This window comes from Ranitomeya variabilis, chromosome 2, assembly GCF_051348905.1.
Source record: "Ranitomeya variabilis isolate aRanVar5 chromosome 2, aRanVar5.hap1, whole genome shotgun sequence".
In the NCBI taxonomy this organism is placed as follows: domain Eukaryota; kingdom Metazoa; phylum Chordata; class Amphibia; order Anura; family Dendrobatidae; genus Ranitomeya; species Ranitomeya variabilis.
The window spans coordinates 677,052,669-677,059,052 of record NC_135233.1 but is presented as its reverse complement, the minus strand read 5'-3'; positions in this window follow the sequence as shown (position 1 = coordinate 677,059,052).

Sequence of the window (6,384 nt, the reverse complement as noted above, 5' to 3'; positions counted from 1 at the left end):
AGCTGAAAACCCTATCAAAACACCATCCAGAAATTACTTTAAGACTCTAGTATTAACTCATAACACCAGAGTGGCAATTTCAGATCACAAGAGCTTTCCAGACACAGTAACGAAACAGCAGCTGTGAACTGGAACAAAATGCAAAAACAAACAAGGACGAAAGTCCAACTTAGCTGGGAGTTGTCTAGTAGCAGGAACATGCAAAGAAAGGCTTCTGATTACATTGTTGACCGGCATGAAACTGACAGAGGAGCAAGGTTATATAGAGACTCCCACATCCTGATGGGAACAGGTGAACAGAGAGGATGATGCACACAAGTTCAATTCCACCAGTGGCCACCGGGGGAGCCCAGAATCCAATTTCACAACAGTATAAGCTTCACTGGGTGAGTGATTGGGGACTACCTATTAAGCTGACTTCTGTTGCTATATACCCCTTCTTTCAGACAAAGAAGCGACAGAAAACAAAACGTAAAGAGTGTGCCCTATGTACCCAGCCCCTCCCTGACTCCTACCCCAAGAGATTGTGTCAGGATTGTATTAGTAAGACAATGCAGGAGGAGGCGGCGGTGTCATCAGTAGACATCCGCACAATGATAAGGGAAGAGCTGCAGGCCCTGAGCCAGACTAGTATACCCCAGGCGCACAGGAGCAAGAGGAAGGAAAGGTCCCCCGTCCTCAGTTCTGAGTCCGACAGTGACGATAAGGGAGCCTCCGACTCCCCACATTCATCTTTATCATCTCTTTCATCAGACGTAGAAGGATGCTCATGCTTCCAAATAGACAGTATCGACAATCTAGTTAGATCAGTTAGGAATACTATAGGGTGCACAGATACCAAGGAGGCCCAAACGCTAGAAATAATGTTTGCAGGACTGGTGGAAAGGAAAAGAGCCTTTCTAGTAATCCCAGCAGTTAAAACCCTAATCAAAAGGGAATAGGACAAACAGAATCAGCAGGGCTTCCTTCGATCAGTGTCTAAAAGGAAGTATCCATTTAGTGATGAGGAGCTACTGAGCTGGCCTAAGGTAGATGCAGCTGTAGCCTCTACTTCCAGGCAGTCAGTTCTACCAGTAGAAGATGCGGGTATGTTAGCAGATCCACTTGATCGCAAAGCAGAATCTTCACTTAAAAGGTCGTGGGAAGCCACTACAGGAGTGTTTACACCAGCCATAGCCAGTACATGTATAGCTAGGTCCATGCTGGTATGGATTGATCAGCTGGAGCAGCAGGTTCAGCAGAAGGTGTCTAGAGACAAACTGCTATCTGCCATCCCATTAATCAGAGGGGCGGCAGCATTTATGGCCAATGCTTCGACTGACTCTTTACACCTTGCAGCCAGGTCGGCGGGCCTGATTAATAATGCAAGACACGCTCTATGGCTCAAAAGTTGGAAGGGGGACGCGCAGTCTAAATCAAAACTCTGCGCTATCTCGTGACAGGGTGAGTTTCTCTTTGGAAGTGTCCTAGATGAAATTCTCACCAAGGCAAAAGAAAGGAAGAAAGGTTTCCATAATCCGTCTCTCCCATTCTACAGGAGAACATTTAGAAGACGTCCATTTAATAGGAGAGTGACGTCAGAAAGACAGAGCTGCTAGACCACAAGGGAAGACAAGCAAAAAGCCATATTTAAAGGATCTTCCTTCCGGAAAGGTGGCGGATACAGATAATCCTGACCCTCCAGTAGGAGGCAGTCTAAAATTCTTTTCCAAAAAATGGGAAGCAATAACAGCGAGTACCTGGATCTTGAACATAGTTAAAGAAGGACTGAGATTAGAATTTCATAGGTCTCAAGAAATCTTTCTTCCCTCCTTCTTTAGTAATCCTGCCACTCCAGAAGAAGAAAGATTTCATACCCTAGATGTGAAAAGAGCAGTCATGAAATATATAGATCGATCTATGGATTGGAGACAGTGCATGGCTCTGTTTATATCCTTTCAGGGCCGCAAAAAAGGGTACGGAGTCATGAGGGGTACCTTATCTCATTGGATCAGGGATGCGATTTACCTGGCATACTCCGCAAAAAATGAGAGTCCTCCGGAGGGTATAAGGGCGCATTCAGCTCGAGCCATCGCATCTTCCTGGGCTGAGAGAGCAGACATTCCAATTGAATCTATATGTACGGCTGCTACATGGTCGACTCCGACTACTTTCTATAATCACTATAGACTTGATCTTTCATCTTCTGACTTAGCCTTTGGCAGAGCCATACTCAGCACGGTGGTCCCTCCCAGATGATGGATCTCTAGAAGTCTCTCTAATGGGTGCTGTTATGGCGAAGGGTAAAAAGCCAGATTACTTACCGGTAATGCTCTTTTAATCAGCCCACTCACTTCCCTCCCTAAGTTAGTTGTAAATAATACACGTACAAAATTGTTGTGAACTCTATTTTTGGGTTCCCTCTAGTGGTCACAAGCGGTACTGTGTAGTGTTGTCTTTCTGCAGGTTGGCAGCATCAGCTGGTTCGTTATCCTTGGCTGGTTTCCTATTTAGCTCACCTGGATACTCAGTTCCTTGCCTGCTATCAATGTATTCAGTGCTCTTCAGATTCCTTGTGACTACCTTGCTCCCAGTCTCTCCAAGACAAGCTAAGTTTTTGTTTGTTCATTTTTTGATTATCAGCATTCATCATGTTTCTTGTCCAGCTTGCTAAAATGTGATTTCCTCGCTTGCTGGTTGCTCTAGGGGACTGAGTTTCTCCCCCCACACCGTTAGTTGGTGCGGGGGTTCTGGAAATCTCAGTGTGGATATTTTGTAAGGGTTTTTTACTGACCGCACAGACCCCTTTTCTATTTTCTGCTATCTAGTATTAGTGGGCCTCATTTGCTGAATCTGCTTTCACCCCTGTGTATGTGCCTTCCTCTTACCTCACCGTTATTATTTGTTGGGGGCTTCTATATCTTTGGGGATTATTTCTTTGGAGGCAAGTGAGGTCTTTCTCTCTCTCTAGGGGTAGTTAGTTCCTTAGGCTGGCTCGAGACATCTAGGATTTTAGGCACGTTCACCGGCTACTTCTAGTGTGTTTGGATAGGTTCAGATTTGCGGTCAGTCCAGTTTGCCACCTCCCTAGAGCTTGTCCTATGTTTGTTACTTAGCTGGAGTAATTTGTGATCCTCAACCACTAAGGATCATAACAGTATAGCAGGCCAAAAAGTGTTTAATGCATCGCAGAAGTGGGATAAAAAGAAGACCTGAGTACATTTTTTTTTTTTTTCTCCTCCCGCTTTTCCTTTGATGCAGTCTGTTTAGCTTCTTTCATCCCCTTGAACTCTGGGTGGTTTTGAGCTCAGCTGCAGACATGAATGTTCAGACTCTAACTTCTAGTGTGGATCATCTTACTGCACGGGTGCAAAGTATTCAGGATTTTGTTATTCATAGCCCTATGTCAGAACCAAAGATACCCATTCCTGAGTTGTTTTCTGGAGATAGATCTAGGTTTCTAAATTTTAAGAATAATTGTAAGTTATTTCTATCTCTGAGACCTCGTTCCTCTGGTGATTCCGCTCAGCAAGTTAAAATTGTTATCTCCTTGTTGCGTGGCGACCCTCAAGATTGGGCTTTCTCTCTGGCGCCAGGAGATCCTGCATTACTTAATGTAGATGCATTTTTTCTGGCTCTTGGACTGCTTTATGAGGAGCCTAATCTTGAGAATCAGGCAGAAAAAGCGTTGCTGGCTATCTCTCAAGGTCAGGATGAAGCAGAGATGTATTGTCAAAAATTTCGGAAATGGTCGGTGCTTACTCAATGGAATGAGTGTGCCCTGGCTGCAAATTTCAGAGAAGGTCTTTCTGAGGCCGTTAAGAATGTTATGGTGGGGTTTCCCACCCCTACAAGTCTGAGTGATTCTATGGCTTTAGCCATTCAGGTTGATCGGCGTTTGCGGGAGCGCAAATCTGCTCATCCTTTGGCGGTATTTTCTGAACAGAGACCTGAGTCTATGCAATGTGACCGAACTCTGACCAGAATTGAGCGACAAAGTCATAGACGTCAAAATGGGTTGTGCTTTTACTGTGGTGATTCTACTCATGTTATCTCAGCATGCTCTAAACGCTTAAAAAAAATCGCTAAACCTGTCACCATTGGTACTATACAGCCTAAATTTATTTTGTCTGTTACTTTGATTTGTTCTTTGTCGTCATACCCGGTTATGGCTTTTGTGGATTCGGGTGCTGCCCTGAATCTGATGGATTTGTCGTTTGCCAGGCGCTGTGGTTTTGTCCTGGAGCCTTTGGAATTTCCTATTCCTCTGAGGGGAATTGATGCTACGCCATTGGCTGAGAATAAGCCTCAGTATTGGACACAAATGACCATGTGCATGACTCCCGTACATCAGAAGGTGATTCGCTTGTTTTGTATAATTTGCATGATGTTGTCGTTTTGGGTCTGCCATGGCTGCAGGCTCATAATCCAGTTTTAGATTGGAAAGCTATGTCTGTGTCAAGTTGGGGTTGTCAGGGAATTCATGGCGATACTCCGTTGGTGTCTATTGCTTCTTCCACTCCTTCTGAGGTCCCTGAGTTTTTGTCTGACTACCAGGATGTATTTGATGAGCCCAGGTCCAGTGCCCTGCCCCCTCATAGGGATTGTGACTGTGCTATAAATTTAATTCCTGGTAGTAAATTTCCTAAGGGACGACTTTTTAATTTGTCTATACCAGAGCATGCCGCGATGCGGAGTTATATAAAGGAGTCTTTGGAGAAGGGACATATTCGCCCATCCTCTTCCCCTCTTGGTGCAGGATTTTTTTTTGTGGGCAAGAAGGACGGTTCTTTGAGACCTTGTATAGATTATCGTCTTCTGAATAAAATCACAGTCAAATTTCAGTATCCTTTGCCACTATTGTCTGATTTGTTTGCTCGGATTAAGGGTGCCAGTTGGTTCACCAAGATAGATCTCCGTGGTGCGTATAACCTTGTGCGCATTAAGCAGGGAGATGAATGGAAAACAGCATTTAATACGCCCGAAGGCCATTTTGAGTACTTGGTGATGCCTTTTGGACTTTCTAATGCTCCTTCTGTGTTTCAGTCCTTCATGCATGACATCTTCCGAGAATATCTGGATAAATTTATGATTGTTTATCTGGATGACATTTTGGTCTTTTCTGATGATTGGGAGTCCTGTTATGGTTTCCAATGGCAAGGAAACATCAGAAGCATAGAATAAACGGACAAGCTCTCGGGTGATGGAAACTAGAGCTGACCGCGATGCTAAACCTACACACCACACTAGAAGTAGCCAGGGGGCATTCCTGCGTTGTCTCTAGATGCCGCGCGCCAGCCGGAGAACTAACTACCCCTGGTAGAAGAAAACACAGTCCTGGCTTGCCTCCAGAGAATGTCCCCACAGGAGATAGCAGCCCCCCACATATAATAACGGTGAGAGCAGATGAAAAGACACACGTAGTATGAAAGCAGATTTAGCACAGAGAGGCCCGCTAACTAAATAGCAGAAAGATACAACAGAGGACTTCGCGGTCAGCTGCAAAACCCTTCAAAACACCATCCTGAAATTACCTTAACTCATGTGACAACTCATGCCACTGGAGTGGTAATTTCAGCCCAACAAGAGCTTCCAGCTGCAGAGATTCACATAAGTGCAAACTGGACAAAACATACAAAAATAGGCTTAAGGACTAAAGTGTCCAACTTAGCTGAGCAGAAAACTGGGAGCAGGAACATGCAACAGAATCACTCTGGATACATTGATGGCCAGCATTAGAATGACTGAGGAGCAAGGTTAAATAGGATACTCCCACATCCTGATAGGAACAGGTGAACTGAGAAGGCAAAGCTTGCAGGACACCAGTACCACAAGAGACCACCGGGGGAGCCCACGAACCGAATCACAACAGTACCCCCCCCCTTAAGGAGGGGGCACCGAACCCTCACAAGAACCACCAGGGCGATCTGGATGAGCCCTATGAAAGGCACGGACCAAATCAGAAGCATGAACATCAGAAGCTGTAACCCAAGAATTATCCTCTTGACCGTAGCCCTTCCATTTCACCAGATATTGAAGTCTCCGTCTGGAAACACGGGAGTCCAAGATTTTCTCCACCACGTACTCCAATTCACCCTCAACCAGCACAGGAGCAGGAGGCTCAACAGAAGGCACAAGTGGTACCTCATACCTCCGCAATAATGACCGATGGAAGACATTATGGATAGCAAAGGATGCTGGGAGGTCCAAACGAAAAGACACAGGGTTAAGAATTTCCAAAATCTTATAAGGACCGATGAACCGAGGCTTAAACTTAGGAGAAGAGACCCTCATAGGGACAAAACGGGAGGACAACCACACCAAGTCCCCAACACGAAGACGAGGACCAACACGACGATGGCGATTAGCAAAACGTTGAGTCCTCTCCTGGGACAACTCCAAATT